The sequence below is a fragment of the Corvus cornix genome, chromosome 12 (genome assembly GCF_000738735.6).
Source record: "Corvus cornix cornix isolate S_Up_H32 chromosome 12, ASM73873v5, whole genome shotgun sequence".
NCBI classification, from domain to species: domain Eukaryota; kingdom Metazoa; phylum Chordata; class Aves; order Passeriformes; family Corvidae; genus Corvus; species Corvus cornix.
The window spans coordinates 9,954,272-9,979,655 of record NC_046342.1 but is presented as its reverse complement, the minus strand read 5'-3'; the positions used below and the strand labels follow the sequence as shown (position 1 = coordinate 9,979,655).

Sequence of the window (25,384 nt, the reverse complement as noted above, 5' to 3'; positions counted from 1 at the left end):
TCAGAGTCTTTGCTTTGCACAGTAGTGGGGATGTTTGATCTAAAGGCTTCTCTTTGCCCAAGATTAAATCTGAATTTGAATCATCCTTTGGGGTCTAATTGCATAGGATTTTGGTGACAGTGCAGCAGGGCCACAGAGTGTATTGGCAGGAAGAAGAGGACAGGAATTCCTCAAATGATGGAGCCCAGGAGATTTCAGTAACATTTGGGACGGAGAAGAAAATGGAATTCAAAGACAGAAAAAACCAGATTTTCTTGTGCAGTGTTAAAAATGAAAAAAGGGGAAGGATAATCTCTCTAATTAAATTCCTACAATTCCTGCAGGCTTCCAACTACTGCCAGCTTAGAAGATGTATTGACCTTTTTCAGACCCTCTCTGATGGAGCTGTGGGTGGGCAGGGTTAAGACTGACAGTAAGTTCTTCAAAACTGTGAAGTTTTGACACTGCATTAGGCATAATTACACCTGCCAAAGACAACATACTCCTGCAAATTTTCTGTTGCAGAGCTAATGGCAGAGGGACTCTTGCAAAACCCTCCACAATAATTTCTGGATGCCTCAGGCCTTCAGGAGCTATCTTGACAGGATGATGACATCTTGCTGTGCAACAGGAGGCTCTGCTTCAACTACAGGTGAAGCCAGCAATTTGAAGCAACTTTGCTTTTCTTCTTCTGGAAAAGTTCACCCTTTGCTTTTTGGGAGTGCCACCACTTACAGACGCAGAAGAAATATGAAGCCATAAAATCGGCACTTGCCAGTCAGCTCCTCTGGTCTGTCACCTCCACTAAAGGGCAAACACTTCAACACAGCAAGGAAACACATGATGATACTGAGCTTCGTGGTAAAACCAACCCCTTCTTCCCCTCTTCTCAGTCCTTAAAATGACTTTAAAAAAAGAAAAAGGAGATGTTCCACTCCCTCCCCCCCCCAAAAAAAAAGAAACGATCCCTTACAGGGCCAAGCACAGCACTGACGGTAGCCAAGAAATACATGCAATAACTGCAATATCCCTCCCTGGTTCAATTTCTTGCAAACCCAGCAGTGCAAAGATGGTGTGAAGTTTCCCCCAGAACAGCAGCCTTCCTCCCCACAAAGGAAAGCTCAGCCAGGCTGGGGCTAAGTAGGAGGGAAAGGTCTGTGTCAGAGCAGGACTGAAACCACAGGACTTGCTACAGCTTTTCCTCAGCTCTTACCCTGGTCTATCCCAGTGCCTGCCCCGCCCAGGCGGATCTGGAAAACTGCCTTAGAGATCCCAGACAAAGGCAGTCTGTGCCGTGTGCACGTGGGCATGAGCCAAGGAACACACGCAGGTGTGTCAGCACTGCCTCAGAGCCTGCTAACCACGCTCACATGAGGCTTCTTCTTCCTTCCCAGTGGCACTTCTCTCACTGCCACACCACCACACCCTTCCAGCTCCAACTTTGCATGCCCTGGGGAGCAGGAAGGTCGGCACTCAGTGCCAAAGGACGAAATGTTGAAATCCTCCTCCAGTTGAGATTAAATTAAGGGAGAAGGGATGGAGCATGCCAAATGCAGTGAGGCTCAGATAAAAGCTCATTGTCTTCACCGAGACCTGGGTTTGAATAAGAAGTTCAGGATTTGGCAGACTCTGTGTAAAGCATTGCAGAATGACTGCTATGTGCATGCAGCTACTTTTCATGCATAATATATATAGGAGCATACCATATGTTTAAAGAATCAGACAATCAGGCCCATCTTGAATGATATTATAAAGCTTTCCTTCAGTGTTGCATTTGTTCTAAACAGATGCATTTCTCCTTTTCCCCCTCCTCCCCGCAAGCTTCAGACAACTCCCAGCCTGCCAACACTCATTTATAAGGAAACCAGGTGTCCATCTTTAAAAAATGAAATAAATCAGTATACAAAAGAATCTGTCCAGGAGGAAAGCAAGTGCCCATCTCTGCTATTTTTGTTTCAAACAGGAAATATGTTGATAAACAAACTAACAAACGGACAAACGAGAATCAAAACAAGGAAAAGGAAGATATGAAAACTCATAGGAATTAGGTTCTGAATTCTACAAAGCCAAATGCTAATCATGCCAGTCCCCAAATGTACAGAACAGATGAATTCAAGAACAGAAAGTGCGCCAATGATAGCAGATATGCTCTGGATGAAACATGTCCTGCATCAGTTATGAGAAGGGCTGGATGCTCTTGTCTTTAAAGTGTATGGTTTGATTTGATATTAATTCATCAGCAGCATCACATGTCTCAGGGGCTCGTCTCTGCTCATTATAGGTGCTTTGCATATGTGGTTGGAAAAGAACCACCATCTGATTTGCCTCGTTGCTGCTGTCTGCTGTCACCGTGTTACCCTGTTAGGGAGCTGTTGGCAGCCCCTGCCTCGCATCAGGAGCTCTGCTGGGCCCTGGCTCAGCCCCAGCGGGTGCTGCATGTCCCGGCAGCAGAGCAGCTCTGGCAGCTGGGAGACCGCCCAGCATCTCCCAGCACACTCAGTGTTGGCAGTGCAGGGAAGGGAGGTGAGAAAATCCAAGGCCAACCCACCTTGTGTGAACCATCCATGAGCAGCTCTGTCCTCCTGCAATGCTTCAAGAGACGTTGCCTTCATCAGTCCTTGGCAGAGCAGCAAAACCAACTTGAAGGCAAAAGCCACCAGGCTCAGCACCAGAGCAGCTGGGAATCCCCCGCAGCTGGTTCCCTGTCCTTCACATGGAGTTCCCTCCACTCGTGCAAGCTCTTCAGGCCATGTTTTATATCCTAATTAAACTGAAAGAAAAGGAATTGGATAACAGTCTAAAAGATTTGCAAGCTACATCTATTCCACAGAATTACTCCTGTTCCCACTAGTGTAGCTCATCAGGTCCAGCACATGCTCTAATGTGTGGGATTAATAGATTTGTAACAGTGATAGCTAATATGAGTCTGTTCCGGTTACATACTTATCATGGGTCCTTGCAGGCTTTCCATCAAAGCTGCTGAATGAAAGCACTTTTTATTAAAGAAAGAGGAAAAAAAAAACCCTCTTTGCCCATAAATCGCTCAGCACATTAGCCTTCACAACAATTCACTGAGGCAAGGTCGTATTTCCCTTGCATTAATTTAGATCCTTGGAAAGTTCAGTGAGATAAGACAAGGCAAAACACAAGAGGCTGTGTGTTCAGCTGCCATGAATCAGCACGTCTTCCCATCCACTGAGGATCCAACCATACATCTAAAAAGAGCCATAGCAAATATACAACTATTTTTTTAAAGACTTGGGGTCTGGTAGTGATAATCCGTATGTTGTATGATTATTCAAAAGAAAGGGAGAGGCTAAAAGGACAGATGACATTTGGCACATGAGAGCAGCTTTTACAGCCCAATAGAGAAAGATTTTTTGATTTCAGCAGGATGGGTTTTGCCCCATGGTGTTGGGAGTCACCAGGTTTAAGAGGAGCGGAAAATATTTTGTTGCTTTGTTTTGTGTCCAGGCAGTATTTCAGTGGGACACGCCCTGATGCCAGCCACAGGGCTGGAGTAGAACATGACAAATCAAGTCACACAGGGACAGGCTGAAGTGAAGTATCTGATGATGATGCTCTGCCTCTCAGTTATCTCCCTTCCGCTGCTCTGAACAGCAAGGAAAGCTGCCAGCTCTGAGCCCTGTACTCGGCGCTGTCCCTTTGATACCACAGCTCTCTCAGTCATGTTTACACCCTTCAGATATTTTTAGGCCTTTTTTTTCCACATGCAGAACTACACATTGTCATCTCGTAGCCTCGTTTAGTGGTTTGAGCCTTCCCACATAAATCATTTTTCCCAAACATCTGATCATTCAGTGATCAGAAGGCAGAAGGGTGGTCTGGTTGCACTTCTTTTATCTTCCTCCCAGGTCCTGTTATCTGTCGTGGTGGCCAGGACCAAGAATGTGATTTGTTTCAAGGACAAATCAGAACCGAATAGGGAAGAGCTGTTTCTTTCCCATGGCACAATTTGCCTCCATGTAAGCAGACAATTTTATTTGCAATAATATACTGGTTCAAATTGATCTCCAATTTGTCATCCCCGAGCACTTCAAGGACCCCCATGCCTTACCTTACAATAACTTGTCAAAACTGTTAATTGCTGATAAAGTTGGAGGGGAAAGGGGCCCCCTGAAAACAGCTTATGGTTTAGGATGAATAATTTTTGGTAGAAGGAACCTGATTTCTTAAAATTATTTTTACAATAAATACACTTTTCTCCCCAAGGGAATAAGATTTTAATCATCTTCACTTTGAGACCTTCCAAATCTCTTCTTTTTGTGAGTTGTTTCAACTCTTTTGGATACCATTCTTGCACATACACATATTTGGCAAGTTTACCAGAAAGCAAATATCACATTACAGTAACGGATTTGTGGGCATGATCTGGTCCAACTAGACAGACAGCTAAGCACTGTAAAGAGTTCTGTCAAATAATTATTCTCACCAAATTTCATTCTCCGAAGTGGTCATGTTATCCACATCAAATCCTTGGTCCTTCTGTAAAAATATCTTAGAATGTCCCACACAAGCACCATTAAAACAAGCTATGCCAGATCATGAAATAGAAATGCATTCAACCCATTATTCTGTGAAGAAAAAGCTTTTACAGGCCAAATCCAATTACATGCCATGCTTGTAAATTCATTCCAGAAAACCTTTTTGGCCAAAAAGGTCCATGTTAGCCATTATGGGATGTTTCTTAGCAAAAAACCTCCTACTGCTGCAATCACTCCTCCCCATCCCACCCTTACAATGACCTCCAGCAAGTGCCAGATCCCAGCTGGTTGTTGGCACAAAGGTGAGGAGCTGGGTGGTTGAGAGCAGCATGACAATTACCCGAGGCTTGACAAGGTGTCCTCCCTTCGCCCACCTCTGACTCTGACCCTCAGTGCTTCCCAGCACAAGGAAGGACTCCCAAGGCAGCAGCCTCACAACCAGGACCTGGCTATGGGTTAGCACCTCATCAGGTATTGTGCCCGTCACTGCACATGACAGGTCCTGCTGCTGTGGAATGTAATCCTGCCTCTTTCCGGGCTCCGTGGGTTCTGGAGGGTGGTGGGTAACCATAGAAACAATGTTGTAAAACAGCATGGGAGCTGACGTGTGATAAAGCACTACCGCCGTGCAAAGCCTGACCAGAGCCCTCCAGGAGGAGCCCTTGTGAATGCACTATGGGTTTGAGCAGGGATGTCCTGTGTACAAAGTCAAGAGTGGACCAGAGGACAGAGCTAGCATGGGAAGGCTGGCACCAGCCATGAATGCGACCTGAAGTCCTTAAATTAAAGCCCAGAAACCCATTATGTTTGCACACATTTTCTTTCCATTTCTGAAGGGAGCAGGTGATGCTGAGCTCTGCTCCATGTCCCCACACAGCTTTAAGGTTGTGTTCACCAAAATCTCCTACAAGTATATGTAGGATGCTGCAAGTCTTGTTGGATTGTTCTGAAGGAAATTCAGGCTCCTCTTGGCTTGTTCCAAAGCTTGTTCATGTATGGAGAACACTCTTCTAATTATACAGAAGTACTTAAATATGAGATACCCTAGAAATAGCAGTATTCAGTAACCTCCAGTAATCAGCAGGAGCAGGTTCCCACATCATCATCATGAAAATATCAGCTTCTATTCTGTCAAACAGAAGTTGAATGCCTATGGTGCTCAGATGTGCCACACCAAGGAGTTTCCAGTTTTAACACTGAGCTTCCTGGCTTTCTCTCAAGACATTCCCATGAATCTCAGTATACTATGGGGACTGTAGAAGGTACAAATATAAAAGCCATGGCTTTAGGCGGAGAGAAAAAGCAGATGTTCTTCCTCCATCTTCATTATTCATCTGCACTGGGAACAGTCACCACTTGGACCTGAGATTTCAGCCCAGCATTAATCCTTCTCTTACCATATCTATGCCTTCAGCTGAGGAAAACAGCGATGCAAGTGCAGCACAGTCTTACACTGACACTGGTTTCTGTCTGTGAATTCTCCTGCACACAGGACATGATAATAAATCATACACAGGGCACACTGATCAATTCTGCCCAAGCAGTATGTTGTTCTCCAGGGCCAACAAACCAGCACTTAAATAAAGTTTCCTTGCTCAGCATGCCATGCTGCAATAAAAAAAGTTGTTGTGCATCCCAGGCAGGTCATTTAGCCTCCTGTGCAAGGAGAATGACAAAAAGATACACATGTAGGCATTAGGAAATGCTCCCACCTGAGGTTCCTAAAGTGAGCTCTCCAACAGCTCAATGTTTCCCCTGTAGTCTTCCTAATAATTAATGGAAAAATAGAGTCTTCTGGGAAAAATTGTCACTGGGTAATTAATAAAAAATGAAAGTGAGAGAACAAGAACAGGGATGTTGCAGAAAGCATGCAAATTGAAAGAGGCAGACTTAGAGTTGTGATCTCCTTCCCAGTCTCCGAGGGAACTTAGCACGTGCTCTATGTTCCTGAATGGCTCACAGGGGCTCTCCACCTCTTCCACTCACACTTCTGAAACAAGAGACATTGTGATGGAAATGTTCACGCCCTGCCACATTTCTCAATGGCCCAGCATGAACAGACCTGCTCAAACAGATGGGGAATGGCTGTCAAGGACAAATCTCCAAAGTCCAGCAGGGATCTATTACGAGGTGATCACTTGAAAATAAAGGTCACTGTTTGTTTGAACCTGTGGGTTCAATCTGTTTACCATTTTGATGTGGAGGGTTCATTAAAACCCAGGAAAGAGCTCCTTTCTCTATCAAAGCAGTGATGCAATGTCCTTTTGCTTTAGAATCTCTGAAATGCTTCCCCAAAGAGCAAACACTCAAGCACATTTATCTCACAGTTCCCAAAGCAGAGTTTAAAAAACCCTAAGTTTTCAAGGTCAAAATTGTTGCTCTGTTGGGACATGGGGTTGAGAAACCATTGCTGGAAATGCTCATCTCCCAGCTCTGTCTCCACCTGCAGTTTGCCAACACGAGTGCCTAAGCTAGCACAGATGCTGGGGAATCCTGAGGGGGAAGAGGATGAAGATGGATGGTGTTATGATTAAGCCAGAGGACAGGGATTCAAGGGACCTGGTGTCACTTATAGACCTCCTGTGCTGACTTTGGGCAAGTCAATTAACCTCTCTGTGCCTCTGCTTGCCATCTGTAAAATGGAGATAAGAGACCTCCCTACAGCACAGGAGTGCTCAATGGAGACTTGTGTGGTTGACAGATGCTCTCATCCGATGCCAACAGGAGTCATGAGATTTCATTGACAGGAGAGTGATGGAGTGGAGAAGACCCACTGCCATTTGGGGTTATGTGGCTTTGTGAAAACTCAATAGGTGTCTGTTCTGCTTCCCTTGCCACCTGCTTCACACCTGTCTGTCTTACAAGGCACAAACGCTCTCCTGACCGAGCGTTGGCTCCGATACCAGCTGTGGGAACCCACGTGTCTCATGGGATCATCCCACGAGAGGATATGTATCAGTGAGAATTTTTGCCATTAAAAAAGGTGATGTGAGCCTCAGAAAAAGCTATGGAGAGGCCAGCCCTGTCTTACCCCTGTGAGTGTGGAAGTGCCTGAGGTGAAAGGCTCTACTTCCCTAGGCCTGCTGCCCTTGTGCCCTCAGGGCACCCAGATAATTCCCCACTTGGGGAAGGGTGTCCTGCCCATCACAGCAATGCAAGAGGTATCACAGCTGGCCCCACCTGTCCTTCTGTCCCACCAGGCTAGGGGAGCTCACTAATATCTCCAAGACTTTTACAGCTCTGTAAACAAGGGAACATAATTTGCCATTATGCTTTTTGATTTCTGATTGGGGCTTTTTTTTAAGACTCCAGGAAAAAAAAGAACATTCCTTTGCTTTCACAGGAAATGCTGTATTTCACCTTCCAGTTTCACAAGACAAGCATCTAGTCCTAACCCTGGCAGAGCCTGCCTGACCCTTTCCTGCAAGGCTCAGGGGGAGGGTTTCTTTCCCTCTCCTGTTGGGTTTGTGGGTGGGGTTGTTTTTCTTGTATTAAAATCCCATAGTATTATTAAAAGGAATTGCTCAATTCCTTTAATTGGCTCAGAAGATAAATTCTTCCCTCAGCCCAGGGGGTCATGGCCATCAGCAGCTATTTATTAGCAGCATTGATTGAGAAGAACAGCCTTTAAATGGAAATAAATTGAATTCTATGGCAAAGAGTATTCCATACAGGCTATTAATATAAGAGAAGGAGCTTAACAGTTTTATTTCATATTTGTTTGCTCCCCCTCTCAGCTCATCACTACTCCCAGTTACTTTCCATGTTTCCCACCAACCATCCCCTCCTCATTATGGGAACTTCCTTACCTACATGGGTGAGACCAGGCACAAGGGTGATGATGATGGAGACTTGAATGAGCTCAGGGAGGCTCCAAATCAGATCCCTGGGGCCAGTGGAGGAAGCAGGGGTGATGGGGAGCAAGATGAGACTTCCACATGCATGTGCTATAGAAATAAGAGGGGGAGAAGAGCTCTCCTATGCTCTCTGGGGAATTTTTGTTCTATTTTTGCCTTCTCCACTGCTCAAAAACTGTCTTTGCCACCCCCTTATCGGCTCCAGAATACATCCATAGTGCACACCTTCATTCCGGTGTTTAATTGCTTGAGATTGTTACTTGTAGGCTGCTAATTTATTAAAACCAGATCTCTCATATTACTCTGGAGCCCACAAGAATCATTGCCTTCTATTAAAGGCAGTGGTGCGTGCCTGCTTGTCTTTTTTCTCTGGCCACCTCTGTAATTGCAGCCCACTGCTAAGATGTGAAACTCTCCCCTAGCAGCTCAGCATCCTCCACTGGGAGTGTTTGGATGAGAACAAATGCAGGACAAACTCATTTGGGATATAATCAGAAATAACTGCTCTGACGTTCACGGAGATTGCGCTGGGGACGAACAAAGCCTCTAAGCTGTTCAGGTCACATCTCACAGATGGGCCAAAAAGTGAAGCCAGGGACTCCTGACACAGATGGTCACTGGAAGCATCATGCAGACTAGACCTTGCCAAAATGTGATGATGGATCCCCACAGCATCCAATGGAGCCAGCACTGTCCTTGCCCAGCTAAGCACAGAAAGGTCTTCTCTGGTCATATGGGCCATCTTTCGAGTCAAACACGTCCCTCAAAGCAGATATTTGCACCATATGCTGGTGCCACAAGCACAGATGGGACTCCCAAACCAGGAGATCTATAGAGAGAGATATACACATAAACACAGGTATCTCCATATACCAGGTGGCTGATACAGGCCAGAAGCTCCCTACTTCTTCTCAGCCATCACCTCTCCAACAGGTCTGTCCATCTCCAAAAGGCTGTGCAGCTGCCTTCATCATCTCCTGACTCTGCTCTGCCTTTGAAGAGTTCCTTGGCAGCCCCATGCACACACCTGATCCTACAGAGCTGCTCCATAGCATCTAACACGGAGAAGTAGCGCCCCTTAAAGCAGTGCCTGAGCCTGGTTTTCAAACTCCTAAAGAAAAGAAATCAACAGACAATTGGGTGATGGAAAAACCACTCTGTACTGGAGATACTGCTGAGCAGCAGTGGGGGAGTTGTCCATCCCTCTCAGAGTGTTTTCTGAGAGCCTGTAATCACAAGAGACAGATACCTCTCAATATATGAGGACAACACCACAGCCCTTTTGTGTCATGGCACAGCTCATATTTCAGACACACAGTGTTTCCCCCAAATTTAGGTTCCTATGATTTGCATCCTCATCTGGATTTGGCACTTAGCTCCACTGGTGCACAAGTGCAAGTTCAAACATAGGATTAAACCGCCACCAAATGTTGGGGTGGGGCACTGGATCCAGACCAGCTGGGAGATGCCTTGTGGGGTTTCTAAATCCTCCTGTGGTCCAAAGGCCACCAATACTCCACAATGCACCCAGACAGCCCATGACATTTTTCACAGTCAGTGAGCATCTGGGGCAGAGCTCAGAGCACCTGCAGGCAGGTGTAGGCGGAGGAGGCAGAGGCACAGGCAGAGGCACAGGCAGAGGCACAGGCAGAGGCACAAGTACCAGCTCTCGATACTCAGCAGCCAGCAATTAGAACAGCAGCATTACAAGACTAAAACAATAACATTTTTGTTTATCTCCTAAACAGTTAGCTCATTTTAGCACTCTGCCTCCAAGTGCTAGGTAATAACAGGATGCAAGGCAGGCAGCAGCTTTCAGTATCCAAAACAGTGTGGGTGCATCTGTGATTGTAAAGTGGAGAGTTGCTGCTCCAGATCCCCAGGCCTGGAAATGGTGTGGTGGGAGGTGGTGGTATGAGCCATAGGTTAGACTGGGTGTGGGGATTTCTCAGGGAGACAGAGTGGAGGCAAGCTAGGCTAGCTGCTCTGGTGCCTGTGGACTGGCTTTGACCTACATCCTTTGAAGATCTGGCTCCCTGTTCCTGAAACAGCCCACGTTATTCCAGGACTGTTTTGTTTTACCTAAGTATTTGATTTATTTGATGTTCACATGTCCCAGGATCTAATCTGAGACCTGCAAGCAGGATCACACAGCAAAAGACAGACTTACAAAGATCCAAAAAAACCCATTTCATTTAGATTAGGCTAGGCCATTATTGTGGTTTAATATAGGAATTGATTATTATTAGTATGCGTATTGAGCTTAACAGCTTCGATTTGTATCTATTTCATCACTGTTAATCTTTGATAAATATGTTTTTAATAATCTCTGGGTATTTATTGAACATAAAGCTGTCATGTGAAATTGAGAGTAAGATTGCTAAAGATACTTATTATACACTACTTCAACACAAATTCATTATTAAAAACCTTTCACCGAGGCTTACTTTTAACCACAACATAACTGATGTGGATACTGCATAGTTAATCTATAATAAGTATATTTGCAATAAACTATTGATATTTAACCTGCAGTAACTGTCTTAATAAATATGATACATGGAAATGGCTTTTGGACAAGCTGCTCTTTTTTTAGCTCTGTCAGACCCTTGGAGGATGTGGGGTGAGAAGGGGGAAAGCAATGGCCTAATAGAAGGCAGTTCACTCATCAGTCCCCACAGCCCTCCCCTGCCCTGGCCACTGGACTCATTGCTGTTTCAGTCCCCAAACCTGCAGCCCCAGGCTCTTACTGGGGTCTGTCATTTGGTCTCAGTCCTGACTCATATTAACATTTGGCCCCAACCATCCCTATAACTCTGGTGGTCTGTGCCATACAAAGGCTGTTAATTCAGCTCCTGATGCCCCCAGATGATGCTCTGTCTGCCCAATAGTTTTGCAAAGTGGATAAGCGCCCTCAAGGGATCTGAAGCACACAGAATCCATACCCCTGGGGCAGTAAAAACACAAGCTTTGTGAGAATATGGATCAACAGAAAAGCTCAAATGAGGAGATTTCAGCTTTGAACTCAGCAGAAGCCACCAAATGCCTTTGACACATGAACTAGACAGGAGTCTGACTCCAAGCCATCAGAGGCAAAGGACTTGACACACAGTGCTGCTGAGACCCCCTGGGATATCTCAGAGATGTGTTTGTCATTCTTTACGTCACTTAATGACTGAGGTTAGTTGCAACAAGCCAACTCTAGCAGAAACGCACAAAATTTCCCTCCCAGCACTGATCAAATGGGAGAGGAGCAGAATAATTCCTCCCTTGTCCTCTCCCCTGGGTCCTGCCCCATTTGTTGTATGGCCACTCATACAGGTGCTGTAAGCCTTCCTGGAGGCCACTGTCTGATTCTCATGTATCAGAGAGAGCCAAAGATTTTAACGTGCAACTTTTAATTGAGCTGTATCATCTGCCACAAACATGAAATTAATGGTCCTACATCATAATCATAAATTCATACATAACCCCATGCACCAGCAAATAACTCTTTGCAGTGATCTACAATGGTAAGCTGATTTGCAAGAAGCGCACACTACCCAGGAATCCTAATTAACCAAATTAACACCATCACTTCAAATCATGTCCCAGCAGTAGGACATTTCCGATTGGCCTCGGGCTGGAGCAAAGCAGCCAAATGAAAACCTGACAGCATCTCTGTGAGTCCAGCAGCCTAACCCTCTACTGGGGGAAATATCTGCTGCCCATGCATGCACACAAGGAAGGGAACAAAAATCTCGTGAGCATTTGTAGGCGTTGACCCAAGACAGAGCACAGCACAGTGACACCGTGCAACAGAGGAGCAGCTCGCAGCTCCTCATGCATTTCCCAAATCCAATCAGCAGCACAAGGAACCCCTTTCTGCCATGCTGGCTTCCTCCAGGGGGTTGTGACCCTGCCAAATCCCCTCAGAGAGTGCCAAATGTTGCTTTGAGTGAGTCTGCAATGGGTCGTGGGGAGGAGATGATAAAAGGAACAGTCTCCTCAAACCCCAAACCTGTCTCCCTGAACCCACTTGTTCGCACTGGTCTCCCCTTGTGACTTGCCCAAAATATTTAGTGCTCAACACCTTTTTTTTCCCTCCTTCTGGGTAGTCAGGTTTTTCTATTTCTGACATAGGAAAAACAAGTTGCTATTTTGGGAGCATGTGGGACTCAAGTCTATGACGGTCACAGCACTCCCTGCATGGAAGATGAGATCCGCAGCCTGTGTGCCAGAGGGACTGGCTTGTATCTCTGTGCACATTCAGCCTGCATGGCAGGGAGGCCCAGTCCCACCAGGGTCCTCACGCTGGAGCATGGAATGGCCTCAGCTCCCCAGGCACAGGGCCAGAGATCCCGTCCCTGCTCTGAAGTGATGTTCCAAAAGCTGGGCTGGGAACTTTGGAGCTGGAGGAAAAGGAGGCTCCTACCAGAAGTGGGGTTCGAACCCACGCGGGCATGTGCCCATTGGATCTTAAGTCCAACGCCTTCACCACTCGGCCATCCTGGTGGGCTCTGGGCTCTCCCCTGGCCCACCAGCTCCTCCCTGAGAGCTCACAGCTCACCGAGCCCTCGGGTCCCAGCCCAGGACACTTCTGAAGCCCAGTGACACCATTCCCTCCTCACTGCTTTCTTTAATGTCCCCAGCAACTGATGAACACCTCTTTGGGAGACAGCAGGTCTCATGGGCCACGAAGGATGGCACAGGCCCTGTGTGCCACCCCAGGTCCTTGTGCAAGGACCACAGTCACTGGTGGTGATGCCAGCAGGGACCCTGGAGCAGGAGGGACACCTCTGGGAGGTCCCTCCTGACCCCACTGGGTCCTCAGGGGAAGGGAGCAGCTCTGACAGCCTGGCAGCTCTCAGCCAGCCACAGCACACAGTTACAGCCCTGGCTTTGCACCCCAGGTCCTGCTCCTCACCCCCCTCCTGCCTGCATACAGTACTCTACTAGGACATTTAGCTGGGACAGACAGTGCTACAGGAAGGTCTTTATTTTTCCTTTGAGATGGATTACAGCTTTTTTTCCATCATCTAGGGAAAGAAAAAAACCCAAACACCACTATTGAACCTCATGGGGTTCAAACCCACAACCCCCAGGTGCCCATGTTCAGGAAGTCTTAGCCCTTAAGCCACAGGAACCTGATAATTTCTGTTTCTGAATTTAGCCACCCTCAATCTTCTCAGGCCAGCACGTTCACACAGAGATGTTATCACACAGAGAAACCCTGCCAGGCCCTTTCACCAGAGGATTCTGTCTGCTGGAGATACTCTCAGCCAGGCTGTCCTGGTCCTGTTCTGCTTCAAAGTGAGAGCAATTTCCTCCTTACTTCCCCAGGGACTGCTCATTGCTTTGCCCTGGGGTAGCTGAGCCACTTGGAGGGCTTCTGATTGGCTGATGGAAAGGGAGAGGCACTGAAAAGGGATATTTCCAGGTCTCAAAAGAGGGTGACACAGAGCTCCTCAATCTGGGGGGTCATCCTGGCCTCCAGAGATAACTCACAGGTACTAGATAGATCCCAGTCATCCCATGGGAGAATGCTGCACGTCCTCGGCTCAGAGGAGGACTGGGTCAACCTATTCATATGTTGCCAGGAGGAAAACTCACAAGAGGGGACAGAAACTTTCCTTTTTTACCCTGTTCATTACAGCCACAGCAATCTGCCGTGCTGGTCTGTGTGTGCAGAATCACAGCGCAGCATCCCTGGATGCCTCCAGCTGCAGCACCCACATTAATATCAAATGAAGTCATGCTCACAAAGGGTGTTATGCTTGCCAGCTCCCGAGGAATCTGCTCCTAATGAGCGACTTCAAAGCATTAATGAGCTTGCAAAGCTCTCCTCTTCGTTTACAGAGCTGGATCTCACACGCTTGGCATTAAGACAGGGGTCACCCGTCAGCAGAGGAGAATGCGTGTGCATGTCAGCGAATATAATATATTTGTCATCCTCTAAGAAGCAAAGATTAATCATGCCCTCCCCAAAAGGAAGTTTTTACGCCACATCTGCTCTTCACAGCATGGAGGGAAGGGACCTGCCCGCCAGGACGTCCATGACCCACACTGCTCAGATCCCCAAAGAGCCCAGCTTTGAAGCTAACAACCCACCTTAACCCCTTGGGTCCAGGCTGGGAAATGCTACTTGGATTGGCAGCCCGAGGGATGAATAAAGCGGTGGAATCCTATTCCAGTGAAGGTTTAATGCATGCATGGAGGAAGGGAGGGATAGTATGGATGTGTGAGAGAGCAGGCTTGACTGATGCTTCCTGCTCTGTGGCATCCTTCCAGCACTGGCAAGAAAAGGAGATGCTGGCCCAAAACAGCAGGGCTGCACAATCTGTCTGCTGCTCTCTCCAGGGACCACTCTCTCCCAGCCACAACCCCCTCCAAGCCTCCCTGAGCTAACCATAAATCTTTGTGTTGAAACAGCCTCCAGTGCCTGGCCACCAGCCCATGTGCACCCATTTGAGGGGCTGAGCCTGTCCATTGTGCTGAGCTGGGAGGTGGCCACACAATCAAACTGTGGGAAGGGACCAGCCTGAGCACAGACCTGCTGCTGGGCACTGATTGCCCTTCCTCCCGAAGCCCCTGAGCCTCTTCAGCCTTCCCAGAGCCCTCTTTTTGGCTGGTGTTTCTGCTGGAGCAGGGAGGGTTGGATGAGGTACAGGACAATGAGATATCAGCTTGTTCTTGCACCACTGCTGCCCAGCCTTCAGACAATCTCCACCTACAGCCTACAGAGGTGCTGGAGTGGGGGCAGCTCAGCTTCCCTGGCATGGTTCAAAGTTACTATGACACATATCCAAGGGGGTCACAGGTACAACCTGTCTGTATTTAAAAATTCAGCTGCTTCCCAGGGTCTACCCTGGCTGTGCATCATCCACAAGGTTGGTTGGCTTCACCTGCAAACCTGCACAGAGCCCTGGCTGGGTCTGGAGTCAGCCTTGCCTCTGGCAGGGTTGTAATATCAGCTGAATTACATGTACTGTCTTGGATGTCTCCTGTGCAATCCCAAGCCAGGCTGGCTGTAGCTTGCTTGCAGTACCCCCACGAAATGTCAGCTTGAAGATGACACAGCTATAAGCTTTCAGAACACATGTTCTGCCAGAGGAAGACAATAATGTCCTGAAGTCAGAAAGGTGTCATCCTTTGGTTCAGAAACACATTGGCAATGTTAACAGGAAAGCTGTTTTTCCCCTCTTCTCCCTCCAAAAGAGATCTTCTGGCACTTGGTGTCTATTCAGTAGGTCTGTGTTTAATTTAAATAGCCACTGGAGGCAACTCTGTCCCACATGCTGATACTGCAGCTGAAGAGTGGTTGATTGGTAATTAAGAAAAAAAATACAAAGCCTTAAAGGTAAGAGCAAAGTAAAGTAAAATTACACTTTGAGAGATTTCAGACCAAAACTGCTCCACTTTATTGATGTGGAGGCAAAAACATTCTCAACATCATCGCTTTAGAAACTAGTTGGAAAAAGGGAAAAGTGGGACAGGGTTCTCCTCTGTGCTCCTCTTGAGCCCCTTCCCTGCTAAGAAAGCAGTTCAGCACATGGGCTATGCTCCCTTTGGAGCTCTGTGACCTGAAGGTTTGGCAGCCCTGCCAGGGTCATCTTAGGTTAAGCATGAGAGGACAGCTTGGCTCCACCTTGTGCCATAGACTTGGGGGGAAACTTCATGCTGCTTATAGCTGTGTTTGTGTAGAAATTAATGGGGAAGGTCTTAGGACTTTGTCAGATTTAAAACACACTACTGGTGTCCCTCATGTGTCTGGAAATGACCACATTTTTAGAGTAACTGGAGTTCATTGACAAAGAGTTTAACAGCATTACTATTTAACTGGTCCTCAGTAGGTTTAAGAACAAACAGGCAAACAAGCACAGAAGATCACTCTTGCTCCCTGCCTTTCCTCCCTCTTGAATGGCAGTTCAGGAAACCAAGCCAGCCTTTCTTTGTATTCAGACGTTTTTCGTTATAGGATGGCTAGAAAATACATGTTGTATTGCTACGGGTGAAGGCTTATACTCTGCAGAATTTGACACGATGCCCTGCTGCTCGTTGGCTCAAATCAGCCCCTTTGGAACTACAAACCTTATGGTGCTGTGTAGCTCCAGAGGAAAGGTCTTCCATGTAGCTTGCAAGTACTGGTGTTTGGCCAGAAAACCAAAGACCACTTACTGTGGGCACAAAGACTCGATTAAAAACCAGTGGAGTTGTGCAATTACGGGAGGTAATTTATCCCAGAGGGAAAATATGTTTTCTTTGTTGAGTAAATTCTTCCAAAAAAACCAACAAAAGCCCCATCAAACCAAAAGCAATGCAGCTACCAGAGCTAAAGTAGTAGTAAGTCACAGATAATAACAGATTTGCCTACTTTCTCCTGCTCAGAAGTGGTGTCCCAGATGTTTACAATTTTCCACAAGCTATTGCTAGTCTAAATTATTCTTCCAGTTATTTTCCACAAGTATTTCTTGGACAACGGAAAGTTCCTCAAAAATTAATCGTGAGGGTTCAAAGTAGCCTGGTTTTGAACTGCTTTGATTCTGAGTGGGCTTGTAAGGAGATGTCAGGAATGAATGGTGATGGTTCAGCATTTCAGAATCATCAACCGTCCATATTGAATTATTCCTAAAGATGTTCTGGACAGGATGCACAAGTAGCTCATCAAGACTTCACCTTTGTTCAGTCTGAATTAGATTTTGTGAAAGATACCATCATGGGCACATCTTTCCCTATGGCCATTCCATGTGTCTTCCAAACAGAGAAAATGAGTCACAGCTTTGCAGAAGGGAAAGCTCAAGAACACATCAAGGATCACAGTCCTGCAGTACTGATGCCTCAGATGCTGAGTGCCCAAACCATGAAGTCATAAAGGGACCTGATGTAAATTAGACATTCACTGCATGTTCATCTGCTCTTGCCTAATGCCGTCAGTCAGCTTTTCTACAGTCACTGCAGAGAGAAACTTGGCCAATCCTGACTTGAGGCACATGATCCCTTCCAGCCCCACTCTCCATACCTGAACCTCAGCATGTTTTAATCTCCAGAGGTGTGTGAACCAGGCTCTACTAAGGTCGTTCCAAAATCACACAATAAAATCTTATGTGTTACTTACTTTTGGCTGCCTTTTCACATGATAGAGGAGCTAGCTCTGGTAAGCAACAGCTCAGTGGAGAACTCCATCCTTCTGGGACCATAACTTAGGAAATACTGCAGCAGCTCTCCTCTGAATCAACCCAGAGGGGAAAAGGAGGTGACTGAGTTACACATGGACAAATACCAGCAGAAGAGTTTTGCATTTGTCAAAAAAGTCTCCTGCAATTATTTACATACCTCGGACAAAAGTGCTGGAATGAATGGGAAAAACCTTTTGCGCTCCACGTGCAGCATCAGCAGTGCCCACTCCTGCTCGTTAGCTCAGTGGGGAGGTGTGCAGGCAACAGATCACATCCCAGATGTCAAGGTGCATCTGCATGAATTCCTAAAATGACATGTGTTCTTTAGCCCAGAGCTTGGCTCCAGGCTAAGAGCTAAATTTGATGTTCTCTGCGGCTAAAACTTCTTCAAAAACCATCCCAGGTTAATTAGGGAAGGGAAATTTTGGCTGCAGTCTGTTCAAGAAGATTGACTTGGGAAATAGTATGAAAGTCGCGGTTTTTGCAAGAGCAAAGAGAAAGAACAGACTCATTTCTAAAAGCCCTGCACCTAAGAACTTCAGAAAAGTGCAGAACTTCACTGAAATACAATAAAAGGGATTGCCTAAAAGCAGAACATCTCCTTTGGCTCCACGTACCCGTTCCCAGAGGCACCACATCATTCCTGCTGCTCACAAAACAGCCTCTGCCTCCTTTTAATAGTTTTATTTTTAGGCTTCTCATATTTAATTCTCCCTTTATCCTTATGTAAGGTGCTTGGAAAGGCTGCAGTGTCAAACAATAATTACATCAGAGAAAATTTAGAATCCACAGTGTTAAAATGAGCCTACTCTTGACAAGTGAATGAATGTAGGAAGTGAGGGGATACAGTTCGGTCGAGGAGAGCACCCAGCTGGCAGTGTAACAGCATCTCTTGTGGGCTGGGGGCACCCGCCCTCGGCTGTGAGCAGGCTCAGCCTGCAGCACATCAGTTCATGCCTACATTAGCGTGGGATGAGATGCAGGTGCATGTTCAGGCAGTGCTGTCAGTGCCTCTCCCCATGAGGAACCTTGAGCTAGGCAGTTTTGCCATCCACTTACCACCCCTGGGTGGGCTAAAGCGCATGTAGCTTCACCTCAGCTAAGGATCAGGCATTCCTGGGGCCAGGATGCATCCCCATGACCACCATTAGTCTGCTTATATTAGAATTAGAAGAAGGAGAAGATCTGTCTGCTTCACCCCATCTGTGTTTCTGAGGATATGGGTACCTACCTCAGGCAGGATTCCAGTACCTTTATAACTTACTCCCCACCATCTGTGCTGAAGTAACTGGACATATATCTGCTGTGCTAAATTAAATTGTTTTAAAGTTAGAACTCAAACTGACACAACACTGAATCTTGGACTATGCCCAAGTATTGCCACTGTCAGGGTGTTAAAGGAACTCACTGGTGATAATCTCCAAGCACCTGGGTTGTGTTTTCCAGTGAATAATCAGATTAGGGTGAATTTGATCCTCCACCCATGGAGGCCATGCGGAAATCACTGATGACTGAGACTTCTGTGGGTGACCAAAAACTTATGGGGAGACCAGGAAAATATTTTCCTCTCTAAAAGAGAGCATCACCTGCCTTACAGTGGGTTCCAAGTAGAAATATTAAAATGCTGACAGGTATCAGCTATCTGTCATGCAATGTCTAAAATCAGGTTGTGGAGAAGAGTAGGTGTACAGAGTGAGCTCACACATAGTACATACAAGAAGTTTTCTAGGGATAACAAGTTTATGGAATATATATATTTTTCCCCATATGGGTTCCCAGCTGGACTTCTTTGCTGCCTTGGAAGAGACCAACTTGCTAAAAACATCAATAATGTCAAAATCCAGGATCCTCCTAATTAGATGCAACCTTTGAAGGGAACTGCTGAAGGCTGAGAACTCACCTGCTTCTGTAGCTTACCCCTGCCTGCTAGGGGGACAGCAGGACCACGGGCATCTCTGTTTCCATTTGTTGCCTTGTAACTCATGTTCATGCTACCAAGGTGAAGGAAAAGAGGCTTATAAAAGAGAAGGATCGGGATGAAGGAGGGCAAACCCGTGAAGTTCCACAGCTTCAGCTCCATGGTCAGTATTCTGTCTGGCATTTGACACTCTTCATTTTGTTTTTCCTGATCCACTTCATTCTCATCAGTTGGCTCCTGTCCTTCCCATCCTTTGCTCCTCCCACGGAACAGAGGCCTTTGAGGGGCAAGGCCATCTCCAAGTGGAACTGGCTGCCAGGAGAGCGTACAACACAAGCAAGCTATCCCAAATCACGTGGCTGGTGGCTTCCTGGGAAACTGGAAAAGAAACTTCTGAAGTTAAAAAGATAGAAAAAAATCAGTTCTTCAAATTTATGCTGATTTGCTGCAACTACGATTTTCTTTTACACTCAGTTTTCAGAAGAGCCACAGTGAAATGAGTACTGAGCCCCTCTAAAGTCCTATGGACATCAAGCACTTCTCTCCAAGGGCTTCTTTCAGAACTTCTGATCATAAACTACAGACAGACAAACCCTGAAATATTTCATTCTTCATTTGCTTCCTTTTGGTTTGACTTTTTTGTGTGTTTGGGGTTTTTTAAAGTAAGATATAGTCTTTCTTCTGGGATTTACAGCCTGAGTTTGTAACAATTAGGCAAAGTAAACCATGTGGAGATTTTTTATGATCTGCTTTAAACATAAAGTTCTGGAAAGTAGACAGTGAAATTATTATTATTATTTTGCTGAACAGCTGTGCTAAAGCGCAGAGGAAAGACTGAAAAGACACTTCTATTTGTTTATTTGGCTTTCAATTGCTACGACAAAGCAAATCACAGCTTTGGTCTTGGTCCACAATTGAGTTAATTGGTAACACCTCAAATTGTATGTCCTAAAAAAACTCCTAATTAGCAACTAAGCACAGGATAAACTAGGTAGCATGTGTTCATTTGTGCTCCAAGAGGACCAGCCAATACATAATAGACAGTTGACTGAAGACCCGAAAGCATCTGAATTAATGTGTACATATGCAAGAGGGGATGTGTGTATGTGTGTGCACATTCTGTCCTGTCCTGTGTCCATACAGCACCCAGCACGATGGGGCTGGGCTCCTTAATGCATTCTCTACACAACTGGGACCCAATCTGAAACCTACAAAGAGTCCTTTCTGGGAGACTTTTGCTGCCTCCGGCAGTCTCTCGGTCAGAGCCTGCTGAGAAATATTTGCCATTTCCTTCCCTGGTTAATTTCAGAGAGCTCCCAAGGAGATTCCCTCTCTTTGCTCTTTCATTTACCATTCAATCCCCTCACACTGCAAGAAAGTACTCAGAGCACCAGGGGAAGAAATGGTCCAGATATGAGCAGTGAAGGCACTGGGAAAGAAAAGGCAGATGTGCAAATACCTGCTCAGTAAAAAGAAGGCTTCTGGGGACAGTGCTAGAAATCATACGCCTAGGCCAGTAATTCAGGCATCCAAAGAACACACTGTGAAACATGGGCAGCACGGGGATGAGGTGACAGTTTACACTGGAGTGAGCAAGTGCAGTCAGAGTCCTTTAGCATATGCCTGCAATACAGGCCCAGGGCCAGGGGTCAATCTATTGCCTGCCTGATGATCCCCTAAAAGGAGTTCCTGCATCTCAGTCCATCTTTAGTTTGCTAAAAGCCTGCAGCACCAGTCCATGGCAGGACAGCTGGTGATGCTGGGGAACAACCTCACTGCCACCAAAGGGGAAGATTGGTAACTCATGAAGGCAGCAGCTGTGTTTCACTCCTTAGCATCATCTGGGACATTTAAGGCTGATGGAAAAAAGCAGGAGGCCATAAGACTGACACTCAAAAGCTCAGTAAGGACTGTTGGGTGCAGAAACAGAAGAAAAGACAGTAGCAGAGCATTTTCCTGAAATGCAACATTAGTGGAGATGGATGAGGGAGAAGTTTTGCAGCAGCTGTCCATGCTGCCTTCTTTCTCCTTTCTTTCTCTAAAGCTCTAACATGGACAGGAGGGTCTAGTCACTTCCTCCTGTCTGGCCCCTTAGGGACAACCACCCAAAATTTTGGCAGTATAGCTACACAGAGTTGGATGTGAGAAGCAGGGAGATGGTGACACACTGCCCAGTCTCTCGCTAGTGACTAAGCCCAGCACAGGGATGGGAACAAAATAGTCCTGTACCCAGGCTGATGGAGGAAGACAGGATGTGCTCCACCAGGTGCAAGTATCTCCCTCCAGCTCTCTTGCATGCAGGTGAAACACAACCCATGCCATAAGGCCAGCAAGTGTTTAACAAAAGCCCTTCCTTTGGCACTCTCTGCTCTGCTGTTTGCATGGCCCTATGAGGCAGATTGCTGTCTCCTATTAACTAAATAAACAAGCAGCAAAAGTTGAGCAAAACGGAAACACACACACAGCTTGTCTGCAAATAGAGACAAACGCCTCCATCGCATGGCTGCACCCAGCTGTCTGCCTGTTACCTGCTTAAACAGCTCTAATTTCACATTAAGGTCAATGCAATCAGAGCCTCTCCTCCCAGCTGGAAAACCTGGCTAATGAAACACTCAGGTTTGTGTTGAGTCCACTTCAGTGCGCCAGCAGAGTGTTTTGAGGAGCTGAGGTGGGTGCCCTGGCCCTTCTTCCACGAGGGTGAGTCCCCAGCCCAGGCTGCAGGAGAAGGGCTGAGCAGGCAGTGGAGAGAGCTGGGGCTGCTCTGCAATCACCTGCTGAAATGATGGAGCACCTCCAGCTTTCAGCCAGGGCATTCTCCTGCCGGAATAATCCCACACTGGAGAGAGAGTGAAGAGAGCAGAGCCCTGCCCAGGTCTGCTGAATATTCTCCTGAATACTCCAGACTGGTTCCATTTCTAGAAAATTGTATTTATACAGCTTATGCATCCCTTCCCTCTGTCATTCACACAGCACTCTTGCTTCACCCTGAAAATATACATGGGCTGAGTAAACTGCCTTTATATATAGTCTGAGGGGTTTGACTTTTGAGCTTCATTTTTTACTCTTCAGTTTCTTTTAGCTTCTCCTTTCTGAACACTGGAGCTCCTGACCAAGTTTCACTGAAGTCCGTGAGGGTGACAAACAGCCAGACAATGATCCCTTGTATGTAGGAAGCTATTTGACTTGATCTACATTCTCCATGTCGCTCAAGACAAAATTTTAAAAAAATAAAAACCCACCCTTAGTCTTTCATGCCTTCAAAGTAACTGTTCTGAGGATAATTTAAAGTATTGAGACATTGATTCACTAAACATCATTGGCCTGCTTATATGTGGGCAGACAAAGTCACCCATTATTGGTGATTTATTAGCTGTAGCTACTTCTTTGATCTTCCCCAACACTGTGCACTCGATATCCTGCTCCCGTGAGGCAGCAGGGACAGCAGCCCTTTCAAGACTTTCACATTATTGTGACTTACAGTTCACGTCTATGGAATCACCTCCACTTAAGACACTGCATCTTACTGGATTCAGGGGAATCTTCCAGAGCCCTACAATATATGCAAAACCAGAAGTTACTTTTGGATTGAGAAATTATGATACCAGCACCTCTAAATTGCTTTTAGTGGCATTCTGTGCTGCCTCGGGCTCAGAAGTGCTTAGTTTGCTGACAAAAATCATAGACTCGCACACATTGGAGATGGAAAAGCCCTGCTAGCTTCAGCTAGTCCATTTCTCCTACCAGGGAGGGAATATTCCCAGCAATCTGTTTTCCCCGCTACTTTGTCTTGTCTATTTTTAAACATCCCATGTAGCAAAAATACATTTGGATTGTCAGGATTTCAGAGCCAAGTTAGCTGTGGAAGTACCAGCTGTAGCCTAACCTGCTTTGTCTGGTGGCAGCAGCTAAATTGCTCTCTGCTGCCTTTGAAGTCAATGGTAAAAGTCTTATTGGCTTCTGTGGGAGCATTCTCAGGCCTTTGGTACGGATGATTGGAGCAAATAGCTATGGAGCACTGATAAGCCATTCCTACACTATCACTTTCCAGGCCGTAACTGCATTTTAATAGGCAAGAAATTGTCTCAGCAGCAGTCAGGGTGCAATAACAGCAAAGCCATGCAGAGCACGCGACAGACCGGGTCTGCACAGAAGTCACTCCTGCCATGACCACACAAAGTCATATCCACAAGCCCAAACAGGTTTGGTGAATTACGTGATCCAAGGGGAACAGTGAGAGGCAGCCCCTTTTGTACCTCCTTGAACTCTAAAATCTACCAGAGGTCAGTTGTCTTTCTAGATAGCTCCAATGTGTTTTCCTTTTTCCCTTTTGCTGTTTCATTTAACACCATGAATGAAGGGAGCTGGGCACATTAGTGTCCCCCTTTACCCACCTATCGTGCCTTGACTAGAATATAGCATAGGTATGGCACTGCCCTACTGTTTTAGCCAAAGAAGACAAAAAAAGACTGGTTGTTGAATCACAGAAGATGTTACCATATAAAACTTGACTCACCTTCTCCAGGATAAAGCTGCCAACAGCTACCCTGTGAAATGGAGCACTCAGCACCGGCAGTGACACGGCCCCGGTGCAGCTCAGTCCTTTTGCTTTCTCTTTTAATTTCAGGAACAATGGCAGGTAGTGAGAGCCAGGGCTGGATTTCATTTAACCATTGTTGTGCTCTGCTGGGACAACTTCCTCTGCCTCCACATTTCCTGTCTGGAAGTTCTCCCAAAAGGATGGATTAACCAATATATGACCTGTATGGGAAATGCACTTTATTGAAGCTATTTTTCTAGGGTGGAGCTGAACAGCACATAGCTGCACTACGTGAGAGATGGTAAAAAAACGCAAAAAATTAACTGTATTCAGGTATAACCAGGATGTAAGGAGGCAGAGATAATTATATCTTGCTGTAATTTTTGCCTGTATGCAGAGGGTACTGTCCTTGCTTGACAAAGAATGGGGGTACCACAGCATAACATCAGCACAGGGGAAGGGACTTTCTTGTGCCATAAGCACCGACTGACTTATACCACTATGGCAGCCCCAGCATCATAGCAAGGACAACCCACATGCTAAAGCTCTGTGGGCATAAACCCCTATCCAAAACCTGGTTTTTTTCACACTATGGAAGCAAGTAACACAGCCTGTGGGGACAGCTGTGATGGAGGTCAAGCACGGTTCAATCCTCTCTTTTGTATAAGGCTACAGCAATCAGTAGGGGCCATAAGTGTCCCAGAAACAGTCCCACATTAACTTCATGGCAATCCCTATCTGTAGGCATCCCAGGTCAGACTCGGCTCTTCAGCTGTACTCAGGGAGCTGTTGGCTGCTGTGAGCTGGCACTGCCATCCAAGGAGCACACTCCCACTGGTGATGGCTGCTGTCCCAGGCCATGAATGACCATCTCTGGGCAGCAGCACAAGGCTGCACAGCCCAGACAGCCTCAGCATGGGAGATGGAAGCATCCAGAATCTCTTCTAGAAGCCTCAGTGAAGTCCCTGCTTCCCATTCACATCCCTTCCTCCCCACCGGAGCAGGTTAGCAGTGCAGTTCAGTTATTGCAAATTTACATCAGGGCTGGAGACATGAGAAACTGAGCAGAGGCTTTAAAAGCCACTTTTTTTTTTATAAAGCCTGACATAAACCACCAGCCAGATTTACCATGAGTTTCCTGCGTGTGCACATGAGTTATATGCACAGTAAGTGCCCCGTCATCATGAATTCTGCCGATGTGCCTCTTTAACGGCACTGATCATAGGGAATTCATTTGGTCTCCATATAGCTGTCACCTGTATTACCAGAGTGATTTCATTCTAATTTAGCATTACTTAATGGTGAAGATAAAGTTAACTGTTAGCCATGTGGGTCTTTTCTTGGCTTCTCTCTCTCTGACACAGCAAGAGTGTGACTGCAGGGTGTTTTATGACCAATAATTCAAAAAAGCAGGGGAAAGAAGGAGCAGCAAA

General features: G+C 46.3%; 1 long non-coding RNA gene and 1 other non-coding gene across 2 annotated transcripts in view; both read right to left on the bottom strand.

Moving 5' to 3' along the window:
* The window catches only part of LOC104683297, a 38,617-nt gene extending 14,606 nt beyond the window's left edge, over positions 1 to 24,011 (bottom strand). The window contains exons 1-6 of the long non-coding RNA XR_005603010.1: positions 23,928 to 24,011; positions 22,893 to 22,964; positions 19,397 to 19,792; positions 17,654 to 17,801; positions 17,436 to 17,546; positions 2,528 to 2,749 (exon numbers count right to left, since the gene is read on the bottom strand). This is a non-coding gene — a long non-coding RNA (uncharacterized LOC104683297). The remainder of the gene's footprint in view (positions 1 to 2,527; positions 2,750 to 17,435; positions 17,547 to 17,653; positions 17,802 to 19,396; positions 19,793 to 22,892; positions 22,965 to 23,927) is intronic.
* TRNAL-UAA lies at positions 12,753 to 12,835 on the bottom strand. The gene has a single exon. It is a non-coding gene; the product is annotated as a tRNA-Leu (tRNA).
* Positions 24,012 to 25,384: the final 1,373 nt, after the last annotated feature.